The sequence below is a fragment of the Puntigrus tetrazona genome, chromosome 14, assembly GCF_018831695.1.
Source record: "Puntigrus tetrazona isolate hp1 chromosome 14, ASM1883169v1, whole genome shotgun sequence".
NCBI classification, from domain to species: Eukaryota; Metazoa; Chordata; class Actinopteri; order Cypriniformes; family Cyprinidae; genus Puntigrus; species Puntigrus tetrazona.
Window position 1 is genome coordinate 2,206,497 of NC_056712.1, and position 27,474 is coordinate 2,233,970.

The 27,474-nt window shown below is 36.2% G+C and overlaps 1 long non-coding RNA gene across 1 annotated transcript in view; it reads left to right on the forward strand.

Moving 5' to 3' along the window:
- The first annotated feature begins 5,124 nt into the window (after window positions 1-5,124).
- Window positions 5,125-27,474, forward strand: part of LOC122357368 — a 78,503-nt gene continuing 56,153 nt past the window's right edge. Inside the window, exons 1-3 of the long non-coding RNA XR_006252461.1 lie at window positions 5,125-5,350; window positions 5,479-5,625; window positions 7,315-7,392. This is a non-coding gene — a long non-coding RNA (uncharacterized LOC122357368). The remainder of the gene's footprint in view (window positions 5,351-5,478; window positions 5,626-7,314; window positions 7,393-27,474) is intronic.

Below are 27,474 nucleotides of genomic sequence, written 5' to 3' on the forward strand. Positions count from 1 at the left end.
TTTTTTTTTTTTTTTTTTTTGACCGAAAAATTATTTATTTATTTATTATTATTTTTATTATTTATTTTATACATTTTTTTGGTGCCAGGAATACCCCGAGATACCTTGATACACCAATGAAACTGTGTGGCAAAAAAAATATAGGACACTTTTTTTTCGTAAAGTGAGTCAAGAAGTAATCAAAGATACAGCTATTATGTTAGTGGGGGAAACTCAGGTACATCTCTAGCATTTTTTTTTTTCCACAGGACAAACATGTAGCTGTAAGCAAAAAGGAAAAGCTCTCCTAAACTGTGATCTGACGCATGGCCTACATATAATGGAGAAAACCTTGGAAAGCAGACACGTGGCGAAGTGCACACCTGTGATTCACTGTGCTGAGTCCAAAAAATAATCCACTTAAGAAAAATAAATAAAGAAAGAATGAAAAACAGCGGGATGATGCTTGATGCATTCTGATGTTCCGCAGTTTGGGAGAGGGAAAATAAAGGAATGCTTTCAAGAGATGCATTGTGACATGGCTGTGACTTTGTGATCCCTCTAATTAGATGATTGAGGGGAAAGAAGATATATTTTCTGGATGCTTTGCATAACTTGCGCCTGATGAAGCAAGCGCTCCGAATGTGGGCTCTCGTCTAAAAAAGGTTAAAGTCTTTACATAGCCCCACCCCCCTATTTTTTTTGAAATACGACGTATGAAAGATGATAGATAGAACTTCCTCTAAGAAAATTAATTCTGAGAAAGACATTCTCTGAAATCATTCTGAGCTCACCTCAATACTTTAAAACTGTAGCGCACCGGAGTGATGTATTACGCCCCTTATAGAGTCAGGCCGTCCCGAGGTGCGAGTAAATTAACTTTTGCCAGGATAAATGATTTCATACATTTACAGCACAGTTACACCATACTTTTTCTATTTTTGATCTGCGGGGCTCTTAATGGCAAGTAGTAAAACAGGAATGACAGGGGGTAATATATAATTATAAAGTACTACTTTTATTTTTTTACGGTAAATGAAACAATGAATCATTAAATAGCGTGTAGACTTAGCTGTGGCCTATTACCTTTTCATAAATGGTTCGGTGTGCAACATGAAAAATTAGCTCTTTTATGAAAGATTATCGTAACATTTATCCATCGATTTTTCATAATGCTAAAACCTATCCCAGAGTCTCTGGATGTAGTCAAAAGCAGTTCATCGGAGGGTTGTTATTTTACTGAATTCAAATGACATGAAATTAAATCAAAAAGCCTTATGTTCTGTTGAGATTCCGGGTGTGTTGATTCTGGTCAGGGGCTGCATGTGGGTTTTTGTTATTACTATTATTATTATTATTCTTTTTTTAGTCTCATGATCTGCAACAGATAAGTTTCCGTAAATCCAGAAGACTGTGCGCAGGCGGTTAAAACTGTGATGTAGATAGCATCTGCTGATTTCTTTAGGCCTGTGGGCAGAATAGTGAGAGGTCAGTCTAAGGGCAGTGTTACAGTAAAATATTTTGGGTGCAAGCAAACTGTATGACGGAAAAAGACATTTGAATTGTAATGACGTGTTAAGCTGCTCATTGATAACAGTAATGCAGTTGGGAAATTCTTTATATATTTAATCCAAAAACCTACTCAAACAAATCAGGAATACAAACAAATGTGTTAAAAATGTATAAAAACATCAAAATTACATTAAGTGACATTTAAAAAAAAACTGTCTCTCTAAGAACATTATATTTTCGTTAATCTTTGAAACGGCTTTTCTGTTGATGTACCAAAAAGTGGTCAGAAAAATGATATTTACCACAATATATTAGTCTAATACGTTGTAATATAATGATAGAGCCAGTCTGCTGTCACATCAGAAAAGGTGCGTTTCAATTAATCAATGACTTTTATTTATATAGCGCTTTTAACAATACAGATTGCGTCAAAGCAACCGAACAGTATCAAATAGGAGAATAGAACGATAATAATGCATAATGACAAGATTAAGCACTTAATTTTTATTAGAGACGGTCCGTGTAACCAAATCGACGATAATCGCTAGAAATGAAGTGTCCCCAATTTCTAAGCTGCTTGATGCCTTTAAGTAACTGTATGATCTCTGAGCAAATGCTTTCGCTAAACACACACACACACACACACGTTATTTTGGCTACAATTTGCTTGTCTGAGACAGATTTTGAGAATCGTGAAGATTCCTCTCATCCCGGTCCAAACTCTCTTTGATCAATTGTGCGGCATGTTTGCAGAAAGCCAATTAATGAATAAAACTTTTTCCACTGATGAAATTCCGCCAGTGTCAGAAGTGTTGAGGCACAGTCCTGCAGTGTATCTCTTCCTACGATTGCCACCGGATCAAAAACCAACAGGAGCACAGAACCTAACGACACAATTAGTGTGACAGCAACAAACAGCCGCAGGGAAAATGTCAAAGAGGGCCGGGTGGACTGTGCAGACAATCAATGATCAAAATTAATGACAAAGATTGTTTTTGTTTGATAGCCACCATTTAATTTCCATATGTAAATGCGGCTCACTATCAACAAACGTGTCATAGATTGATGACGCAAATCTCTGGACGAGACTTCTTGTGTGTGTCAGGTTTTAATGAGTCTTGACTGCCGTAAAGTTTGACATTAATGACAACTGAAATCCAAGAGTGTGTCATGGCTTACAGTTGGGATCGTGTTCTTATTTTCTGACAAACAGCAATTGGAAGTAGTTTGTTTGCTGCATCATAATTCATGTTTTTTTCTTACATGTTTTCAGTGGAGCCTGCAGGTATGCTTACCATGAGCGCTCGGACAAATCTGAGAAACGTTGGCCCTGCAAATATTATATGTGTCCCGCCTTGCTATTAATTATGAATTAATCAATCTTTCGAGTCGGTGCTTCCACAATCAGTTCATGTTTGTTCAAACCTCTTTCTCACTGTTCCTCCGTTAATAACTACATCTCATGAAAAAGGTAGCATGATTTTTCTGTTTTTATTTGGCATACTGTTTACTTGCATGAGATTGGGTTGGCCTACAAAAATTAAAGTGTATTATTTAAAAATAAACTTTTTTTTTTTGTCCTGAATGTTCACTTTACCCTACACTGTTTTGTTCCCTGTAGTCGTTTTCCTATATATTTTTTTGTTATTTTATTATTTATATTTTTGTTATTATTTATTTATTTATTATTTTATTCATTTATTTATTTTTTTGCTTAAAATGTGTGACGCCTTCATTCTGCTCAGTGTTGCTCTCAATGTTCACTTGGTTTTCGAAAAAAAACCAAGAAGCACTTAAAAAAGTATTATTTAGTTTATAGCTAAATAAGCTTGCGAATGTAATCTAAAATAAGACACAGTGGGAACAACTGTGAAACAAACTTAGCATAGACTTTTTACATTTATACTTACGTATTTGAATATTTTTATGTGTATGCTTATTATACTTAATATATTCGTGAAATATATTTTTTTTAGCAGAACTAGATTTTACCCAGCTAGTTGAAAATTCAAAAGTCACAAAGTATTTACGGCTTCAGTGAAAGTATATAGACATGTTTTCCCCATGGCAAAGAAGACTGCGTTGAGCGGCATGGATCACTCACCAAGAATGGTGCCACCAGGCTGTGAAGATGTGGTCAGGTGACAGTGAAGCTAAACATGTTGGAAGCCCAGCAGTCATTCAGAGCTCCACTGTCTAACAGTGTGTGACAAGTGAAAAGCAAGTGGACGGAATCAGTCTCACCTCCCTCATTCAGCCGCGATCGGAGCGTCGGGATTGCTGGCAGCGCTGAGGAACACTGCAGCGTATCGATCCTTATTTCATTGCCGACCAGAAAGTGGAGATGATATTTAGGGAAGTCTGTTACTCCAGTGAATCAGACAACCGGATTTAAGGAAGTTTCAGAGGTAGAGCACCTGATTCAAGGCAGAGACGTGGCCCAGATATCCCATTCTGTAAGTCGCGCAAATAGGTCTGTCCTCTATGTGACATTGCACACTGCTGCCTTTATGTGTTTGAGAAGCAATTTGTAGAGAAAGATCCAGATCAAAAAGCCTATTTTATAAAATTTGATACACAAATTAACAAAGCATAAAAATGATCAAGCGAGCAAAAGTTTGCTGAAAAACCAGTTGCACTCAAGTTGCGGTACACTTATTAAATACACACATTATAATAATAATAATACAGAGAAAATCTACTGAATTAGAAAGCTCTTACATATGAAGTTGTATATGTGACGACAATGTTCAGTTTCAAGGTGTACAGGATGCTAAAATTGTTTTTTCGTCATAACATAACATTCTGCAGGTAGCTGTGTGAATATTAGCCTCAAAAATGAACATAAACAAGTAAGGAGAGGTGAATGAGGATGACGGCGAATGATTTACAGATCCTAAGCACCACTGACAAGCTTCTGAGCTCTACAGTATAAACACAGCGAATCTCGAAAGTGAATCTGAAACTGAAAAGCGATGGCGCATTCAATTATTTTACATACAGTATGATTACTCCAAAATATAACTGTGAGAGAAATTATTGAAAATATATATATATATTAATATATTAAACATACGTTCTATATAGACAACATACAACTATTTTAAACACTGTTTCAATGCATTCCATGGCACCTTTATTAGTAATCATTTAAGTTGAACACTACTAAAGCAACTAAGCATTTGTCCCTGGGAGATATAGAGAAACAGCTGATTATTTATATGCATTTTATGTAAGTAGTTTGCTACACTGTTATAGTATAAGAATCTGAATATAATGAATCTTACTTTTAGGCCCTAAAAAATTTCAGTAGACATATTTTTGCTCAATTTAGATCGAAAATGTGCTCCGCGTATTTTCTTATACATGAGCAAATGCAAATATGATACAAAACATCGCAAACACATTCATTAAACAATTATTTATTCATTTATTTTAAAAGCCACAGGATGTCAAGCAAAGGTATTCTCATTCATCCTATTTTGTATTACTACAATTTTTATTGTAGTAGAAATTCAAAGGTCTAACTTTAGCTTTAAAGCTATTACGCACGCCTCCTGAACATGCCCCCGAATAGATGAAACTCAGCAATGTTACACAACATCAGAGCACAGCTTTTTGTGAGTGACTTTGTTTCAAACACATTGTTTCACTTACAGTATTTTCTTTTTTTCCCTTGGAATCCCAAAAGGAAGTTCAAAAGGAGTGATTCCCTCTTACAAAACCACATCTCATTGCCAGCTTTGCCTCAATGAAAGCAAAGTATTTCAAGTCGTACTGAAGAAGAGGTGGTTGTGTTCCGCCGAGGGAAGATTACGTATCGCGATCTTCCTGTGCGTGGGTTTGCATTAAGACGATGGTAGGTCTCACCGTGCACGGAGTGACTGTACTTCCAAAAGACAATATGTATATATCTTGGCTGTACAATTAATTTTACATGAGGGGTTTTTTTGAGACATTGAGATGTGTGTCTTCGGACAATTTTAGGGAGCTCTTTACTGTAGCTGTCAAAGTGGTCTTATACCAAGTCAAGAAACCCACCGGTGAAGAATTGCAGGACAAGTGGATCACTCAGACTAAAAAGACATGAAGAAAATAAACGGCAGGCGGTCTGTCATCTGCAACGCACTGAAGGTAAGTTCTGCTTGATGATACCTTGTTGTCCAGACTGTCAAGCACGCATATTTGAGGTTTTGTCACAGACCACACATCCTTCATAAATACATCAAAATCATCAAAGCTCGGCAAAACCGATGTGGAATTAACAATATACAGCCTTCTGAGACTTTAACAACAAGAATACAATTGACGGAATTTAGCTAGATAAAACCGTTTAATATATTGTTAAAAAAAATTTTTAATTATTATTTTTTATTTTTATTTTTGATTGATTAGGAAACTGCGAGTTCTAATGGTTACCGTTTTTATTTATTTATTTGTACTATTTTTAGTACTATTAATATGGAAGTAGATTGGTTGAATCATTTATATTGTCACACACGTGCATGTACCAACACTATAACTATTATTATAACAATAAATTATGCATAAGTACACGCAAGCAAGCTTAAAATAAACCCAGATCTTAACCTAATATAGTTCATTAAGAATTACTCAGCACTTAAACGTGTAATTAATTGTACACTTCAGGAAAAAACTATCCGCTAGGACTTTATCCACTTGCTATCTATGATTATTCATACTTTAATTGTCTCTATCCGTAAAACACAATTAAATCATAATTGAAAAAAAACAGGTTGTACACAAAAAAAAAAAAAAAAAAAAAATAAATATATATATATATATATATATATATATATATATATATATATATATATATATATTAATACAAAAGCATGCATGCATGTACTGAAGAAAAATATGTTGATATATTAAATATATAATATAATGTATACATGCAAATGTTTTCAAAATATATACAGTATATGTGTGTATACATAATAAAATTGATTTTGGATGCAATTAGTTATTTGACAGCACTAGGTTATATGTGGCTATAGTTTTGTTTTGATTTCCTGAGAGCCATACATTGTTTACTGCTAAAAATGGTCACACCGATGCTGTCTGAAGGAGAATAGCTCTAAAAGAGCAAAGAGTCTTGTCACAACATTTCTCAGACATAAAACACGTTAAAAATAGCAACCATTTGTTTTTCCTAGTTGCAGGTATCACCATGAAAGTACATTTAACTTCAAATTAAAGTGTGGAGTTAGTGCTCCCTTTTAAAACCCACTGATAATTATAGTCCATGACTGATGACTAAGACTGTTTGCATTGCTAGGGTTTGCTTTTCATAGCACAAAACAGCCAGACCTTTAAGACGAAGGTAAATAGATTCTGCCTCCTCAAGCATTTTGACAATGGAAAACATTTTGTTTGTCAGCACATATCGTCTAACACCCATAGACAGAGAAACGGGGCGAGAGAAATCAGCAGAGATCGTCATAATCATGGACGTGCCTATTTTCATTAGTGTTACTCAAATGGGGTAATGTCTTTCAAAATTAAAGGCATCAACATCCGTTTAGAGCCGAAATGTAATAAGTTCAAATACAATAAAAGGCACCTGCTGATTGGCGAAATAATTTTCAATTTAGTCTGATGAGGAACATTTCCATTTAAACTGTCATTAGAGGACCAGCGTGATTACAAAACAACTATGCCCATGGCACAGAACACATTTCAGTGAAACAGGACCACATTCGGTTGAAAGAAATCCAAAACGAAGGTACTGTTTTCTCATTGTATTCCATTTAAAGAGAACTGTAAAGATCCTGTCAATAAAATGTCCCGTGTCTTTAGGTCTTCAACTTCTGCTTGTGATGCAGACATTTTCCAGCTGACCGAGAATGGAAGAGGTTCTCGACTGCACTTCAACAGGTAAAACAAACCTTTTTATTCAGTTTCCCGATTATTAACGCGCGATCAGAAATCGTTTACCCCAAAATGAACATTTACTGACAATTTAGTGACCCACAGGGCGCCCAAGATATACATCGGTTTATTTCATCGAGACATATTTGGATAAATTTAGAGTTGCATCACTTGCCCACCAATGGATCCAGTGAATGGGTGCCACCGGAATGAAAGGGAAAAGGAAATCCAAAGTGCTATGTGTTTGCAAAAAAATAAATAAAATCAGCAATTTATTTTAACTGTCACTTCTGTCCATAATCTATAATAATGTTTCCTCAGCAGCGTACGTATGTATGAATAGATGAATAGACAAACAAATGAATAAATGCATACGTATGTCTAGAACGGTTTTGGATTTGTACATGTAAACAATGCATGACCTGTGCATATTTATTTTAGGAAGCGGACAAGAATATATTTTATTGAAGAATAGATATTTTAGCTGCAAACGGGGGTTTGAAGTTAAAAATACCTCAGTTGTTCTGTTTATAGCATACATGATGCTTTTCACTTCACAAGGCATTATGTGCTGGATTGCATTGGTGTTCATTACTCGTGGATTATTGTGATGTGTCTTTATCAACTGTTTGGGCCACAATTCTGACGGCACCCATCCACTCCAGATGATCCATTGATGATAAAAGTCACCAAAAGTGATAAAAGTCTGACAAATCAAACTATTTTCAAAAGACCAATGCAACTTCTTTCATGATTTAGTACAACAACAATAAAATAAAAATACACTTTAATTTTAACTACGTTTTAATTATGCTGCTGCCTTTCTTGACCTTCAGAAGACAGAAGTTTAGATGATAAATTATTAAACGCAGCTACTTTTAGGTGTAAATGTCACTGCATTTTATCAGTGCGATAGCGTTTTCTCTTTGGATCAAATCAGTAAAGCTTTTGAGATAAAACATTTCTTCTACAGACATGCACACACTCACATGTGCAAAGTATAAAGTACAATATGTAGTTAATTATGGAAATACTAATGTTACCACTCCACTGAAAACCGGATCCTTCCTCGTGTTTAAAGCAGGCGGGAACTTTGAACTAAAAATAAAACCTGAGAGGACGTTGATAGCAGCGTTGGGACTATAATTACGTTTCTAGCACGTTCATTTTCAGTGGGATGAGAGAAGGAGTGTTTATTAAAACAAACACAGCGTTTAGTTAGCAATTACAAAAAAAGTGCACGTTCATTTATGCACAAGTCTTTTTAAAGAACATTCACTTTTCTTCCATCCTTTTTTATCTCGAGGTAAACTTTTTGAGAAACTCCATAGTAGATAATTGCATAATTTGAAAGGTGCAAAGGAAACCTAATTGCATCCAGTTCTGTACCGTTAAATATGATTTGCTCAATGAAAATATAACTACCTTAATAGACCTCTGTCAAGGTAGACAACGTGTTTAATTTGAGTTGAATGAAAACAAGGCTGTGAGAAATAGGAGTACAGTTCCCAGCCGGTTTTGTTGTCATGAAGTCAATGTCATTTTTACCGGAAATGCAAACTTCCCAATCAACACCGTGGTATACACTGAAATAATTTAAACTGACTATACTTCCTCCCCTCAGAGTCTTGTTTTCATTCATGTCTAATTTAATATGACGTCTACACGAAAAAAGGTCCATAGGAGCCCTGAGTTAAATCAAGTGTATCAAATATAACTGAACAGACGTAACGAACACTCACAGGCATATTCAGTAAACAATACCACTGCATCTTATTCACTAACCACCCGCTAAATCACTAAATAGCTTTAACCATCTGCACTCATGCAGCGATATGTTGTAATTAAACCGTTATGATTGCATATAGTTCTATAGTTGTAAGTCTATTTGTCCTGTGTAATAAATGTTGTGAAAAAAAATCTCCAAAGCTGCTTTTATTTGATCATAAATTCAGTAAAATAGTCACGTTTGTAAAATTTTAAATAACTTTGTGATAGGAATCAATATATGTCATTTATTCTTCGAATGTTCAGGAGCATTACTCCCGTCTTCACGTGATCCTGCAGAAACTATTCTAATATGACGGCTTGCTGCTCAAGAAACATTTATTTGAGATCTAAATATATAAAATCATAACATTAGCCATGTCTTTACGGTCGCTTTTGATTAATTCAACGTGCCTTCGCTAAATAAAAGCATTCATTTCTTTACATAATTAATCAATCTTACTGACCCTCATTTTTGTTTTTATTTTTTCTTGTGTATTTAATCGAGTGCACTTTTAAGATGATTCATGTGTCTGAAATGGTAAAGTATGCAGATATAGTCTGCTGCAAAATTTAATCCAGTTGTTCCACTGGAATACACTATATTACATAAATGCATATAAATACATTTTTCACCAAGTCTGATTTTTGGTTACACTTTTTTTTTTTTAAGGTGCCAGATGCCACAGTGTAATATTAATTAACTACATGTACTTTATAAATGCTTAAGGAAGGATTAGAGTCTTACTTGCATGTAATTATGCCTAATTTATTGTTATTATAATAGTAAGTTGTAATATGTTTAACAAGAACATCTTAAAATAAAGTGTTACCTAAATAATTTATTACATTATTATATTTTTATAGTAGTTCAGATGCCAAACCCGAATTCTATCAGCAGCAGCAGCAGTTCTTTATTACTTTTTAATCTAATTTATTACTAAAGAAGACAAGAAAGAAAATGATTTTTATATATATATATATATATATATATATATATATATATATATATATTATAGATAATGGGATCCCTAAACACTCTTTTAACCTTAAAAACCAAAGCAAATATTTAGACAGTATGACATGCTTATGTATGCTTGAGAAGTTTGGATCTGAGAACTAGGTCTCCAGTCCAGTTTTTACCAGTTTTTTTTTTTTTGTGCACAAAGCACGTCCAGGTCCCCAGCCACCTCATCCCGATATCACACTTATTTTTAAAAATCACACCACCACCGTCGTTCTCTCTTTCCAGTAATGCCTGCTGCTATGGTAACAGCAATGTTCAGAACAATTAGGCTCCTGTTTTGACACAGAGAGCAGGTCTGTGTCAGAGAACAGACGTGCATATCACTTTGGAAAATGCCGACCCGTGAAATAAGAAACGAACGCGCAAATGAAGATGCCACAAAAGGTGCCGGAGTGGCTGGGCTTTGTTCTTCAAACGCTCTTAATACAGCCCTTTTTTTTTTTCCTGCGCGGTGTGAATATTATCTGAACGTAGCACATTTCCTTCAAAAGTACATAGATGTCAGGGAGCCCGGTGAGGTGACCGAAGTGGGCCGTTTCCATCTCTGGCTCTAGGTTTATGTAAGAGCCATCTGCTTCAATTAGAAGTCATTGTGTTTGTGTTGGTGAGTGGGAGGTAATACAGCATATAATAACGGGTAATTGTGTGGTGTGAGCTGTTTGTTGAAAAAGGACGCAGCCAAACCAGCCACCGTATATTCACATTGTCCTTCCTCTGTGGCGAGTATTAGCTAAACAGTACTGTTCAGTGAGAAAATCGGAGAGAAAAAGTTGGGACGACAGCAGTGGAGACAGTGGAGAGTTCGTTCAAAACTAAGAGGTGAAGTGACGACGAAGGCTGAGACGTAATGAAGGTCTTGAATAATATTAACCTTTAACATTTTGTTAATTGTGCAGATGGGCATTTAGTGTACTTAAAAGTTTCTTTTTAAAAGTTTGAAAAGCCACTTAAGTGTACTTAAACACAATTTTGGTTACACTTTATTTCCATTGTCCACTTTATTTTACTAACTATAAGTAACATTGCAACTATATGTCAAATAATTCTCATTAATAACTGCATGGCTGCTAACTGTAGGTTTAGGGTTAGTGGAATAAGTTGAAATATATCTCATGTCAATATGTTGTGGACAAATCCCAAAAAAATTGACAGTCTACTTTAATGACTGCATCTACATGTTTGGTAGCAAAGTCAATTACTGTTAGTAGAATTTTAGTAGAATCGAAATACAGTATTACCACCACCACATTCATGACCTGTTCTATAAAACACTTTTAAAAGTGCACTTTGTAATAATGTCAAATCAAATATTTCAAGGTGCATTTTAGATGAATTGTGCTTTACCAATATTGTGTCAATTATTAAAGTTAAGATCTGTATCATCTACCATCTAACTATCTATTTTATGTACTGAATTGCAACTTTATCATTGCAGATGCATGTGTAGTAATGAATGTTTTCAAACAATGCCATATAACCCTGCTGAAAAAAACAACCTAGGCTGCTTGGATGGTCTTAGCTGGTTTAAGCTGAAACTTGCTGCCTAGGCTGGTCAGGCTGGTTTTAGCTGGTTGTTGGTTGGTCAGCTAACACCAGCCTGACCAACCAAGACCAGCCTGGTAGGCTTGAAATGTGGCCAATACTCTTGACCAGCTTAAACCAGCTAAGACCAGGCTGGGTGACCAGCTAAAACCAGCCAACCAGTCTAGGCTGGGGTTATTTTTATTTTTTTTGCAGCAGCAGCCGCAGAGAAGGTCTCGTCCACACAAAGACTTGTTTATGCATACTTTTTTTTAATTGTATAGGCGTTTCGTCCAGACAGATCCAACGTTTTTGAAATTCTTTGAAACTGGGTCCCAGAGCGGCACCTACGCATTTTCAAAAGCGTATATTTTGTGTATATTTTCTGAAACAATCATCATCAGCCCACGTCTCGCCCCTTGTCGGACGTCGCTACATCAAGTAACAGCAACAAAAACACGAACAAACGCTGAACGATTGTCTTTTTATTGATGAACGTTAACGCAGATTGATAAATGTATTGTTCCATGTTCGTAATTTCGTTTGCTATGAATTCAAACTATAATAAGCTTTATTTTAGTATATTATTTATTGAAAGGTATACTAAGTTTATTTCTTTTCCACATAGGAAAGCCTTTAAAAACAGAATGTGCTGCATGTCTTTATAATAAAACAATACCAAGTAGTATCATGGTACCACTCATGTTTATTAAAAAGACGTGATGACTTTTTTAGGTGAAATATATTGCTTTAATTATATAGCTTTCCCAATTCCCATCTAAAGCCCAGCTTTCTCACATACCCTATAGTATTTTAACGATGCAATTATCATACAGGACTTCCTGCTAATATGACTTGCTGAAGTTTTATAAATATTGCCCGTGGGTTGCATGGTTCATTTTCGATAGCCATCAGCTTTCCACATTGTTTCTGTTTCCTTGCGTATCTGCCACGGGAATCCCACAACAGTTTGTACCGAATCATTTAAAACCAATAAAGTAGAACCATTTGCTTTATGTTCTGAAAACACCTCGCTGACAGTGAGGGAATAGCATTTCTCTGAACTCGATTTTCAGTCCCGGATATTAACTGAAGTTTTTCCTTGATTCTGAATATATTGCCTCATTCTATTCATTTCCTAAATGGTCTAAATGAACTGATTGCTGAGTAGTGAGTACTTTAATAGTGTCTGTAAGCCTGTCAGGCCCACTAGTTAGGTCCAGACAATTTGCATTAATTCCAGCCTACAACTTAATGAAAGAAAATAGGTTATTTCTGACTGCTCTTTCGGCCATTTGTTGAGGCTTTGCTTCCACTGGTGCATTAGAATTTATAATCACTATAAAAACCTTTACTTAGTTAAAAAATGCAAATGACTTCACATTTAAAATACAATGATACTTATTGTACCCCTTTTTTTTTGCACAAAGCACGGATTAATGTACTTTTAAAATATTCAATGGATGAAAGAAAGAAAGAAAAGAATGCATAAATGCATACAAAACTTTCTCTCTATGTGTAGCTGAGTTAGATATTTAATTAAATTATTAACAGTGCAGGCCCAACTGTTCTTTGAACATTTATTAGAAGATTAACTGTTTGTGTTTCTTTCAAACGTGGCATAAATCTTGACCTAAATTTAAGCAGAAAAGTATATTGGTAACTTTATATTTGGAACAAACTTAGAATGGCTAAGTCGGTCGTTGGTTAGAATAGAAAGCAGCGTTTCAGATCGTTTATTTTGTTTGTTTGCTTGTTTACTGCAAAAGTGCAACTCAGCTTGATAGTATTTTCTTGCATGGAAAATAGCAGTTTTGGCATTTTAACAATAACTTATTTTATGTCCCACAGGTTGAAAAACCAAAAAAAACACCAATTGACTTAAGAGGCTGCTGATGTTTAAAAGATGACAGATTTTTCAGCTAAATGCAAATGATTTACGCATGCCCCTTCGGTTTAAATGCGCATGACCCCGCTGAGCACAACAACATTCGTTCTTACGCAACAGCTGAAAATCTCAAAAGACTCCAGCAACAAATGGAAAAAGACTTTGATCAGATTATTTGCCGTCTTCTCTCTTTCGTATAATTGCCCCGTGTTTTATCATTATTACTATAATCACGCAGATGGAACAGAGCAGGGCAGCTATTGCATAAGAGGGGGCCACAGGTGGAGAGGCTCTCTGTGATGAGAGACCAGATGGAGGAGTTTCACACCTTTGACTCTCTCTCTCTCATTGTGAACAGAAATAAATAAATAAACAGGAAAATCCTGAGAGCTCGTCTTGGCAGTGTTCGCTCCTGTTACGTGCATATAGCATTTGCGTGTTTTTTTTTTTTTTTTTTTTTTTTTTTACCCAGGCTAGAGGTTTTGGAATGGGAGATGGGGCAGAGGTCAAAGCTAGAAAGTGTCCCATCATGTAGGAGGGTTGGCAGCATGCTGTGTTCTTGACTTTTTGCTTGTCTGTACATGCATGATTGTTTTTATTCTCAGCACTGCATGTACCGCGAGCTCCATCTCTGGAGCCTTAAAGGTACGAGCTAACTAGATATGAAACGTGTTTCACTATATGCAAAGTGTTTATTTAAATTATTTACACTACCAGTCAAAAGTTGGGAATTATTAATAGCGTCTTTTTTGCTCATCGAGTCGCTTTTAGTCGATGAAAAATGCAACGAATACAGTTACAGTAAAAAAATAAATACTGTTTTCTATTTTACATGTAATATATTTCTGAATATTCAGCATTGTTACTTTAGCTTTCAGTGATCCTTCAGAAATTATTATATATTATTTGAAAACTGTTTTCTGCATAATGTCTTTGTAAAAGTGCATTTGTTTTAATGATTTTTGATTAATAGAAAGCATTATTTGTAAGATTTTGAAGTATTGCAAATGTCTTCACTGTCACTTTTGACTATTTATTTTACCTTATTACTTTATGTAGAGTGTCTGCTCACATTTTTGTAAAAACTGCCTTTGAAGCTCAAACTTAGGATGGTTTCTGCACAGCATTTTATTAAAGAGGCCTTAGATACGCAAATCAGCGATGGCGATCTTCTTTTGCACAGGCAGTCATTTAGACAGACTGCCTCAAAAATAGGTTGTTTTTAGGCTAATGACAAAGTTTTGAGTTGCAAAACTTACAGAACGTTTTTAAAGGCCTCTTATATGTAAAAACATCAAGGGAATTTTGTTTCTCAGTTCATAACCCATTTAAATTGCATTAATATTTCATGATATTGCAATTTTAATCAAATAAATGTGTTCATTCTACCATCCTAATCCCACAAGCCTATGGAAAATTCTGCTTAGATTTTTGAGGGCACCACATGAACCAAACAATCAAAGGTGAACCTAAAAGCAAAGAGTGACATTTGAGTCCGGCAGCTGTCGATGATACCTTGCAAGACCTTCGGGTGACCCTTAACCGAGGACCTCTGAATAATAATGTGTCAATACAGCTAAAGAAAGGTTAGAGTGTCAAACATGCAGCTAAACAAACAACAACAACAAAAAAAGGACGAGGCATAATGGAAGAGGAGGTCTCGGTGCGCATCTCTCTCTCTCTGCCATTCTGTTTGTGTCTCTGTTTGGTGCTCCAGGGGTCCAGCCAGTTCCAGAATGGTCCCAAGGCTCTGTCATATAAGATTATAACGTGTGAAGAAGGTGGCCGGAAGGCGTTCTCTCAGTCACAGCTGTCTGGCCCGCTTTCAGTGGTGGCAGGCGACGAAATGAAAAGCTCTCAATTCCATGGCTTTCGTGCAGCAGAGTTGCAGCCCTCTCCTGCTGTTACCGAGGACATCTCCTGATGGAAATCAAGTGTATGCCTGGCCCACTGCAATGTAATAAATATAATTTCATATAGTGAGTTCTCTGGAATGAGGGTCAACTTAATAATGGTGTTTCCTCAGCTCCTGGGGACGAAGCGTTCGAGTTTTTGAATTTTTTTCTTCTTTTATTCTCATATATCGCTTGATAGTATATCTAATATCACCATGGTCTACAGAAACTGCTAAAAATCAACACAAATTAAATTAGAACAAACTCTATGAATTCAAAAGATTTCTGCTGCTTTCTCGCGTTGCTGTAGTAGCTTTTGTGTGCGTTTGCGGACATGCCACCTTCTAACTATGGAAATGCATCACCTCCGACCATTTTTTGAAAGCTCGGAAATTAACATAGTGATACATATCACATATCCACCAAGTTGTCTTTTTCTTTCTTTCTTTGTGTGTCTGTGCAAACCATACAGCAAAACTATTAAGGTCAAACTTATGAACAATTACTGTAATAGGTGTGTTTTTAGTAAATTAAAACCGATAGCACTACCAATTCCTGCAGTTAATCATTTTTTGAGCTGTTTTTTTTTTGGTTTGTTTTTTTTTTTATGCACACTTTTAATGACATTTCAACACACAAGCACATCGAAGTGCATTGCATTGAGCAAACTTCACTTTGTCTTTTTCTAAATGCCAAGAAATGTCCACGAACCTGTTTCTCGTACAAACTGTTAAGGCAGCAGATGTGAATGAAATGTGCATATGGTTCCTCTGTGCCGCCCTCACAATACCTTGCCCCATAGCTTGAGAACCACTGGGCTGCACATTATGCAGTTGGGATTTCTCATAAATCCCTGCGCTCCCAGGATTAATATCATGCTTCCTTAGGAACCGCTCCTTGATCAGTGCCGGTTACATGCCACCAACCAGAATTTACCACCACAGCCAGCAGGCATGATTCAGGCCTTGGCGGGACACTTCTTTCTTGGCTGCCTCTCTCCTCAGTGGTGTCCGCACCTGAGCTCAAAGCTCAGATGATGGATGAACGGAACACAGATATCAGCCTTGTCATCTATTGATGGCTTTTAAAGTACCCGAGAGGGAAGTCAGGCTGTAGGACTCACCTCCACCTCAGCGCGAGCCGACTCACCAGCCCCGATAGCTGCTGACATCCATCATCTTTCTCACGCCTCGCATGCCCTCATCATGTGAGTAATGAGACGCGGCTTGGAGAATCTTAATGGATCTGCAATCTCCTAACTCTTCTCAAACATGAAAAAACATACTAGAGAGCTACTTGTTCTTTCAAGGTATCCTTGCTCGCAGTAATCGGAAGAGAAATTGAGCAGATTAATTGTCATGAAAGACACATCAGTCAAGGTGCAAGCACAACCTTTTACCTAGAGCCTCTTTACAAGGCCAGATTGAGTGACGTCAATGGCAATGTGTGTTTTTTACCAGCCTATTTTATTGTATTTCATTTAGCATTAATTGATTAATTGATTGAAAGTGGTGCACAAATGAATTAAATTAAATGCAAAATGCATTAACAAAATGAGGATGCTTTATTATTCTTAATAGTAATAATAATAATAATAATAATAATAAAAGTAACCATTTTATGAATTAAAAAGTAATTGAAAATTACTTTAATTACTTTTTAATAAATGAAATTAATGAATCAATTACGGTCACATGACAGGCCAACCATACAGTTTGTAAACCAGTTTTAACGCATTAATACATTAAGACATTGTAATAAATAGAGTCTTTTTTGTAAGTGTCACAAGCTGACAACTGATACTAAACACAATCTTATTAATTATATGATATACATTATACTGACTTACACGCAACTAATGTTTTCATAGAAAAGTCCCCCCATTGAGGATGAAGACATTACTACTAATACTGTAACATGGGGTTTGGGTGTTCTTTGTTTTCTTGTCTTTTTTTTATATTTTGCCTTCACATGACTACACAGGAACCATGAGATTTCCCTTGCTGTCCTACTATCTGTTCTTTGGTTCATGTGTCATGTTCTCATTGGTTGTCCTAGTCATGTGTCCTGTCTGTTATATGTTGGCTCTTATGACTTGACGTGTATCATTTGATGTAAATAGTCCTTATGTTGCCTTTGTTACTGTGTAATCTGCTGTTGGTGAGTTTGTGTTTCTGTTCATGCCAAGTTAAGTCCTTCTTCATTCGTTGTTCTGGTGTTTTGATTCTGGATTTCACAAACTGCACATGGGTTCACGTCATGCCTGCTACTCCAGGGCCTGCTAACATCATGTCTGCTACTCCAGAGCCCGCTTGGCCCAAGACCGATGGCCAGTGTTATGGACCCACCATTGATGTCAGTATGAGCAGATGGCCTCTCCAGGGACCTCAGCAAGGCATTGACATAGACTCTTTTCTTAGTAACCAACCTCTCCTGTACCCGAATCTACCCCAGAGGCATCTCCTGTCCATAAGGCCAGTTTCTGACGTCTCTGACTGTCCTGTCACGGCCAAGGGGTGCAATCCATGATCTCACTGCTTGTCCTGTTAAGGCAGCAGCCTGTGCTGTCTGTTCCAGTCACGCCTGATCTGCCTTGGTGGATTCCCGTTTCGCTGTGGTGGTCATTTGTTCCACTGTGGAGATCTTTGCTCCTGTCTGCACTGCTGACCTGGTGTTCCTCTACTCCGCCTTGGCTTCCTGCCTCGCCTGCTCCGTCATGGGCTTCCTGCTCGGTCGGTTCAGTAATGGCTCCATGATACTCTGGATCTCAACTGGTGGTCTCCTGCTCCACTGTTTCAAAGACTGCCTCTGATGCACAGACCAGGTCCTACAGAGTTTCACCATTTGCCACCGATCCATGGTCCAGGCCCTTCGCTGTTCGACTGTCTGCCTCTGCTTCATGGTCCAGGTCCTTTAGTGCTTCACCGTCCACCATAGCTCCATCGACAGCCAAGAACTGCCTGACCCTCCACCCCCTCGTTGCCTTGTCCTTGTCGAATGTTGAACTGTGTAACCTGCTGTTGGTGAGTTTGCGCATCTGTTAATGCTAAGTCAAGTGTTTCTTTCTTTGGATTTCACCTTGTTTGAATAAAAACTACACATGGGTTCATCACAACTCACCTTCAATCGACCATTTGTTACTACTACTAGCACTACTACTACCACTACCAGATTAGCATTACAAATAGATATTACAGCAGACAGTACAAAACTGAATTACATTACATTACAACATGCATGTGCCACAGCTGGCCATCAAAACATAATACATGTCCTCCTGATTTTACTGGAACAAAGATTGTTGGACAGCAAGCTCTAAAGATGTCTTTTCATGCCCCGTCAGGACTATCACCACTGTTTTCCAGTATACAGAATAAACTCAAAGCAGAGTATGTTTTGAAGATAAAGCCTGAGGTTTGTCTTGCTCTCTTCTCCACTGAGAGCAACTTGAGGGTAAATCTTGTGCAATCTTGTGATGTACTGTAGCACTGATGGTGATGCAATTTATGTTATATTTTAGCTCACACTTGCTTTGTGCTATTTACACTTGTGCTACCTATTTAGAGACACGGGGGCGACCATGTGCACGTAGTCTCCGAGGGGAAAAGTGGGAGGTGAAACAACACACTTTATGAATTAGATAAGAAAAAAAAAAGGAAAAATATTTATAAGGCCATATGGTTATTTACGGCTATCCCCTTAGAATCTCAGCTGTTAAATCCAAATGTATCATTATGCTAATATCCATCCGCACAATCTGATCACTGCATGAGAAAAGAAAAATCTGCATTCCCTCTTTCTTTTAAATTTCACACATGCAACCCATTTCCATACTTTTGCTTACCTAAGCACTAAGCAATAAATGGAATGGTATACCCATCATGAAACGAAAGTGTCTCAATAGTCTCAATGGCATACAGACAATTATTTTAGCTTGACTATAGCGTGATGCATTGTGGGTTAACCAGCATAATGCCTTTCACAGTTTAGTGTCGACCTTGAGAGCATTTTTGCTCTCTATCCATCCATCTTCATCAAATACGGCCATCATGACACAGTGTTTTGCCTAGGAAAGCCATTAAAGGATCTAATCCCAAGGTGGGAGAATGAAATCAGACTCAGCGCATAATAATTACACCCATTCGGAAGGCCTTGAATAAATGCTATAATTAATTGTACTCATAAAGAATTACTATTTACCATTTATTGGACCATAAACTGTTTATGGTGCAATATATAGCATCTGCTTCAGTTTAACATCATTATTTGAGTCTTTTGAGGATTTCCTCTCACACACACACAAACAAAAACAAAACAATAACAAAAAGTAATGTTACGATTAAAGATTATTGTTCACATTAAACATTAGTAACGAAGAAGAGTAAAATAAAATAAAATATCGAAAGCTTAAAATATAATCTCATAGGTCCTAAACTGAATGCAATACTTTGAGTACCATGCAAATGTATTTTGAGTCATAGACATGCATTTAATTATGAAGAATTATGGTTTGGGGTTCTGCAAGAATTTAAATTTTTATTTCATTTAACTTCACTGACTTCACTGAAGTTATAGTTATCCAACCTGTCCCACTCTACTTAACCATCCATTTTGTTTTATTTGATGTTTTGTATTATTGTTTTACTTTTAAAATATTTAAATAATACCTCATTTACAGACATGTTTTTCATGTATTGGAAAAATACAGTGAAGCGGGGATATATTATTGTTTATTATTATTGTTCATCACAAAAATGTGTCATTTTCACACACTTCTGCTTTCCACTCTTACTCTTTATTTATTTAAACATTTTTTGTGAATATATATACACGACTAATTAGCCATTGATAAGCAAAGATGTGGATGGCTTCACTTCACATCTATGCTATGAACAATGCTGTGTTCACGCTACATGCAGCTGAGGCCAAAGAGAAAATGCATTTGAAAGAAATATATCCTTTAATCTCTGTAGTTACGACAGAGCCATTCACTGGAGATATGGGATTTCTTCTGGGCTTTCTGAAAGCATTTTGTTATGCAAAAACCTCAAATGAAAAATAAATTAGCATGAGGACTTAAGATGCTAAATTGATATGGATTACAGCTATTCAGCTGCCCCCGAAACAGTTGTTAAAGACGCTGCAAGTGATTTTTACTTTGGCACACCGAATGTCCTATACCCGACAGATATCGCTGAAATCGGTGCTCTGAGAAAATCACACCTGTCTCTGTGACAGACCTGCAAACAGCAAAAAAAAAAAAAAAAAAAAGTTAGGGGAGCAACCGAGGTTTTAACCAAAAACAGAAAATGGCTCCAATCTGGTACGCGGAGCCCACTTTTCGCAATGTCATTAAACATCCAGTTTCTTTTAAAAATATGGTAGATTACGGAGGTAAAATGGATCGCGAGTGCCACTTTAATGACTTTAACGATGTATGACGCTGCTTCGGGTGACACAGGTGGTACCTGCTTAGGGGTGAGTGTGTATATGCGTGTGTGTTCGTGTGTATGTCAACCACAATGAAAAGCTACAGCACACACACACACACACACAACCACAGCATGTGTGCTTGGAAGTGGGTGTAATGTATGCAAATGTGCGTTTCGTAATCTGAATGATGAGAATGTGATACTCTAACAGCATAAGCACTGTACTGTAGGGACTATATCTTTAATGTATTCCATATTTCTTTCGGTTTTCTCATATGGAGGCTACAGTAAAACGAGCAGGCATGGTTCCTCAGGCCATAAACAGTATTTACACTCAAACACGTTGGCAAAATGGGATCCGTGAGCAGAAATATTGCTCCTCGTGTTTCGTGTTATTGGTAGCTGACATTATCTGTTATTAGCTTGACATTTTACAACCTGAAGTGCACAGTACATATTCTGCATCATGTATTTTAAAACAAGATGTTAAATAGGCTTGTATAAAACATGATCTGATCCCAGTTAAATACTACATAATGCTGAGGAATTACAGATTTTTTTGAGTTAAAGGGAAGAATTATTACTGGGTTCAGTCTGATCATGATCAGTGTTTTGATTATTAATAAACTGTGATTCTATTTAGAATTAAAATGTTTTGCAAGCTTGGATAAAAATGTAAACATTTATTAACATATTAAAAGCATATGAAAATCTTTATAGTTTTAAAATGTTTATTAGTTGGAGTTCATAGACGTTTTATTAAATAGAAAACAGTTTTATAATAAAATTTGAACTTTTACAGAAAAAGTGTCCATTTTATTAATATCAATTTAAGCAATAAATTATTTTCATGATCAAAAAAAATTAAGAAATAAAAGGTTTGTCATAACGGTATCATTTTTGTATCATATAACCATTTGCCAGTAAGGTATAATCAAAAACTGTAAAAGTAAACATTTGATGATAGAAAGTGGATATTCATAGACTCTTTGCACTTTTTCGAAGCTTGAGCATGAAGATTGAAATTGAATTGTAAAACTGTCAATCCCATTACTGTCAACCCTATGGTACATTAGCATAATTTAATCACAGCATATATTAAAATGCATCAATATCGCTTGAAGTTGCACAGCGGAGTTTGACTTAAACAGATTAGCCTGATAGTATTTTATTTTTATATACATTAAAAGAGCATGACCCGAGATATATTTAACGGCTTCACAATTAACAGTTAATGCATTTAACCCAACTTAATTTTGAAAAATTACCTTGCAAAATAGCGCACAATATTTTATAGCATTACTACTGTTCACATTGATTAAGAATATAATAGATTCAAATGACTTTCAGTCGCTGTTTAAACATACCGAATGGTATACAACTAATTAATCAATACAATATGCATAATAAAGAAATGCGGTATTTAGTATCTAAATAAATCTGGATCATAATACATCTGCATCATGTACAGCACAAAAAAAAAGTAGGCAATGATTTATTTGGAGAAATTTTCTATATGATCAATCACATTTTCATACAATGTCATATCAAATGAGCTAAGGTTAAAGTGCGGCAGAAGCAAAACCATGCAAAGCTGCTGAAAGTGACAGAAGGAGCAGGGGGGAGGTGCATTTACTGGCCTGGATTGTTGTGTTTGAATGGGTGATCTATATCAGAGAGTGACATAGTGTATTAATCTAGAGGGGGGCGGCTGCCAGTGCAAGGGCATATCTCTTCTCATTGATATGTTTGCTGCAGCTCAGTAATCAATCGCAGAGAGCACTCAGGCTGCAGATTGGCTGCTGCTGACTAAATGGCAATGTACCATAATTACAAAATCTGATGGAAAAATTCCATACGCTCAAGAACCAGCTGTGTGTACTGTGCATGTTCAGAAAGGCTGGTGTTTTAAAAGGTTTGGCGGGGGTTTTGTTCCATTTCAAATGTATACAAATGTCCTACATCCCTTTGTGTCTCGTTTATGTGCTTTTTTTATTTATTTCTTCATCAAAACCGATGAAATTTAACTTTACATTGGTTGCGCAACAACGGATCCTCTTCAGTGAATGGGTACCATCATAACGAGAGTCCGAACAGCTTATAAAAGCACAATACTAACATTGCAATAATTAAAAGGTAAATGCACAACTCCAGTGCATCAATGAACATCTTGTGAAGTGAATGAAGTGTGTCTGTAAGAAACAAATCCATCAATTCAGAAATTTTAACAGATGCTTTGGGCAAAACACCAATCAGTGATACGAGATAATGCTTTTATAAGCTGTTTGAACTGCAGAGGATCCAATGGTCAGCAAGTGTAAATTTCTCCAAATCTGTTCTGATGAACAAACAAACTCGGTTGGTCTGAGGTGAATATACATTTTCATTTAATTTCATTCAAGTTGCTCTTTTAATCTGAAAATAAGCTAAAAGCTAAGAGCACAACACGCTCATCAAATTATCAGATTAATCAAAATAAACAAACACGTTAGCCAGAAAAGCAATGAGCAGACGAGCAAACATACACGGCAGCCAGAGATTTCCTTCATGTGTTTAGTTTCTCTGGGCTGAGCTGCCCCCGGCCCAACTGTGAAATTTGATTGTGCCAAAATCACACTCGTCATAACTGTACATTAAACATTCAAAATCCTCTGATTGGCTGTGATTGTATCACGTTGTAGAGCAGTTTTGCATTCAGAATGGAAAATTATTTGCCTCTCGAAACTTTGTGAATGCTCATGTCTTCTGCAAGTTACTAAAAAAAAATACAAATAAATTGCCATTACCAATGTAGTATGAGCATGATAGGGAACCAAACATCTATAAATATTAAATAACGCAATATGACAGAAATGCGAGCGTGTTATGGTTTTGGGAAGCAATCGTGGCTAGTTAGTGTCTCCAACTAGTTGATGTGTTATAAAATGTTGAGACATGGGAACCTGTCTTGTCTCCTAGTAACTAGTCACTTGTTACATTTCTCATTCATAAATCGCTTTAGATAAACGAGTTTGCAAATGAATAAATGTAAATGTCTTCAGAATTTTGTTGTGGAAATTTTCTCTTCACTTTGCCCGTTTAAATGTGTCTGGAGTTCATCATTTACTTCTTAGATACATAAGGATCAGCATTACTGTCCTAGTTTTACCCCTAAATTTAACCATACACAAAATGATATCTGATTAATAAGGGTGATATATATATATATAATCTGATCGTTAATTGGAATGCATAACATTTTTGTAACAAAACAGATACAACATTAAGTTTTACATAATAAAAGATAGTATGGACCACATTTCCATGGAGTTTATGACTTTTCACAAAATGGAAAATAAGAGACTTATTTCAACTGATGTATTTCAAACACTTATGCAACAGTGTTAAACAGTTTTCAGTCATTTTATGTATTTTAATAAGGTAATATAACAAAATATGAATGCGCAATCTAAAAGATTATATTATTTGCAATGTTAATAATTGTGGAAACAGTCATTTGAAGGAGAGAGAGAGAGGAGAGAGAGAGAGAGAGAGAGAGAGAGAGAGAGAGAGAGAGAGAGAGAATTTCAGCCAAGTAGATGTCACAGCTGCTCTTTTCTATACAATAAAATGCATACTGATCACTGGCTGTCAAATGTTTATCTCAAAAAAAAAAATCCCTACAAGATGTAATGTACTAAATCCATTGTAAATGCTCGCTTTGGTCGTGTTTTATCTAGCCCGGAGTGAGCCTGGAATACCAGTTTGTGTGTTTGTGTGTGTGAGAGAGTGTGCGGAAGATAGAGCATGAGATCTAGAGTAGGTGCCAAGTGGGTGTGTTGAAATATTCATGTCCAAGTTCTCGCTTGGGAAACGAGAAGTGAATCCTCCCAGCTTGTTTTACGTGACCCAAAGGGAAAAAAAGTCAGGAGCACATCATTGTTTGCATTTGTATGTATAAATGCTCAGATTTTCAAAGCACCCGGGGGTTACTACCTCCACAAACAAGCAATCCTTGGGATTCATAAACACCTTATCATAAAAATACCGTCGAATATTATATATAGAGCCTATATATCCTCTAACACCGCAGACGCCTGCTGCATTCGGCACTGCTGTTGTGTTAAACCATGACAGGAAGCACGATACCATCTGCCCTTCACAGACTAGAACAACTCAACGTGTCGCCCTTCAATTATTGGCAATCAATGTCCATTGTCCTCCCATCTGTTTAAAGTGAAGTCTGTGTTTTCTTCAGTTCATCTGCCCGTAAATTGGAGATTTTTTTTTTGGCCATGCTTTTGGTGAAGTGACGGTTCTTGTTTTACGGGAGCAGAAGTATATTTATGACATATTTCATGCACTCCAGATGTCACAAACATGCTATTTCCGTTGCTAAGATGCTAGGTTTTACACTTTATCTGTTCTCTTATTTTATTAACTAACCACGGAAAATCAACAAGGCTGTAGGGAATCAGTCGGTCATTGAAACCAAGGCCATGCGCATTTTAAACATACAAATAACAACAAAAATAAGACCACATGTGCGACAAAAGTAATGAAACAGTAATCCATATTCTGAAGTACAAGTACTACAAAACTGTGTGATGATGCTTTTTCTGAGAAATAGCTGTTTTTATATAGTTGGATCACAGGGAGTGCGATTTCCCCAAGTACAAGATGTTCCTGGATCAACATTCTTGTTGATCTTTGAACAATATTCCTATCAACCAATCAAATTCAAGGGATATATGTTTTAGGCGTATGGGTTAAGTGCTTCTACACCTTTGTTCATCAGCTATCATTTCCCACTGATTTTAAGCATGCATTTTGGGTAGGGATAGGTTCAGGGTAAGGATTGGTAGAAGGCTAAATCTTTTGAAAAAATGTTGATCCTGGATTATGCCAAATCACATTGTGTGTTTTCAATATCAGATTCTTAGAAGATCCCGTTCCTGTAGCTAATAATACGGGATTGTAAAGTGTGCTACAGTACACTGCGAGAATGACAGCATCGTGGAGCTTCTCAGGTACGGTTTTGACCCAGATGCATATTTTTGCCCAGGCCGTGATAACAACATGCTAAAGCATTGTCACGGCCTCACACTTTTTTTTTCTTTTTTTATTATTAAGATGTAGGTGTACTTTTCTCACCTTGTCCCTCTGACCGAGATCCATGAAGCTGGTTCGCTCAACACATTTATAGCGTATTAAACATAGTCAGGTGGGAAAATGCCCTGGAGAATTACACATTTAGAAGATAATATGTGATATGTATAGAACGAAAAATCTGGAGTGAATGTCACTTTGTTATATAAAACAGTATAGTGAATCGCAATAGTGTAAAAGAGCAATATTGAAAGCAACAAGTGATAAATAAAATACAATGAGATAAAATAAATGGATGTAGTGGCTTATAATAATAATAATAAACTACTTAAACTGTCGGTTACTGTAATATATTACACAAAAGGAATAAAGACAACAAAGCTAGAATTTTCCATGTGTTACTCCACTGTTATTTTTACATACAAAAGCTCATTCAAAGTCATTCAAAAGCTCAATAAAAGGTCATTTGTCTTTGTTGTTATTCAAACTCTATCAGTTGCGTGCTGCTAAGAAATAATGCAATCGGTTAATGCATTAAGTTAATTAAAAGGGTTATTAGTCACATGAAAATGGGGTTTAAAGTAAAATTAATATTTAGTAATACTACCAGTTTAACTGACTTTTCAATATTAGCACTGTTAAAGTCTGTGCAATGTTTGTATACGATCTTCAACCTCACAAACCAAAAGTATATATTTTTTCAGGCCACATGTAAAATCGTATGAATTATTATATAACATTATTAAAATGAATTGCCTATGTAGGCCTATGGATGACAGTTGATTACTATAATATTTCATTTTATTTCCATCATTAGTAACATGTTCCCCTGTGGGATAAATAAAGTTAATATTAGTCATATATTAATAGTACTTCATTAACTTTATTTACTATCTCTGTTGTACTATTATTTATAAATAAAACCCATGGTGAACCAACTTTTCACCATGCTTCCAACTTTTCTACCCCAGGACCAAAAGAAATGCAAAGAATGTAAAAACTGAAAACATCAAATACTTTTGTGATCTATTTCCATGTTATTTTCAAAAGACAAATACAATCATAGATGTGTACAGAGGTCACTTTTTTATTCCAGTGGGAGAGATGGACCTAAGTAAATAAATGCATATTAATCGTCATAATCGTAAAACCTTGATTATAACTGTACCAGAAAAATCTAGAATCGTTCCATTCCTACTCTCGGCTATCTTCCTCAAGCAGCTTTATTTAAACAAGGAGACCAAGCCCAGTGGTTTTATCAATATTAGCAACTACGTAACATGATACTACAGATACATAGCTAGATACTACAGCTTGATAATGACATCATCTCCTGACCGAATGGACGAACCACCGATGCTTATGTGCTGTATTTATTATGTGTGTTTTCAAGTTGAAGCAGCACTGCTCAGAACGCTCGGCGTTTGACATCAAAGTACCGCAAGAGCGATTCAAATCATAACAAGCATC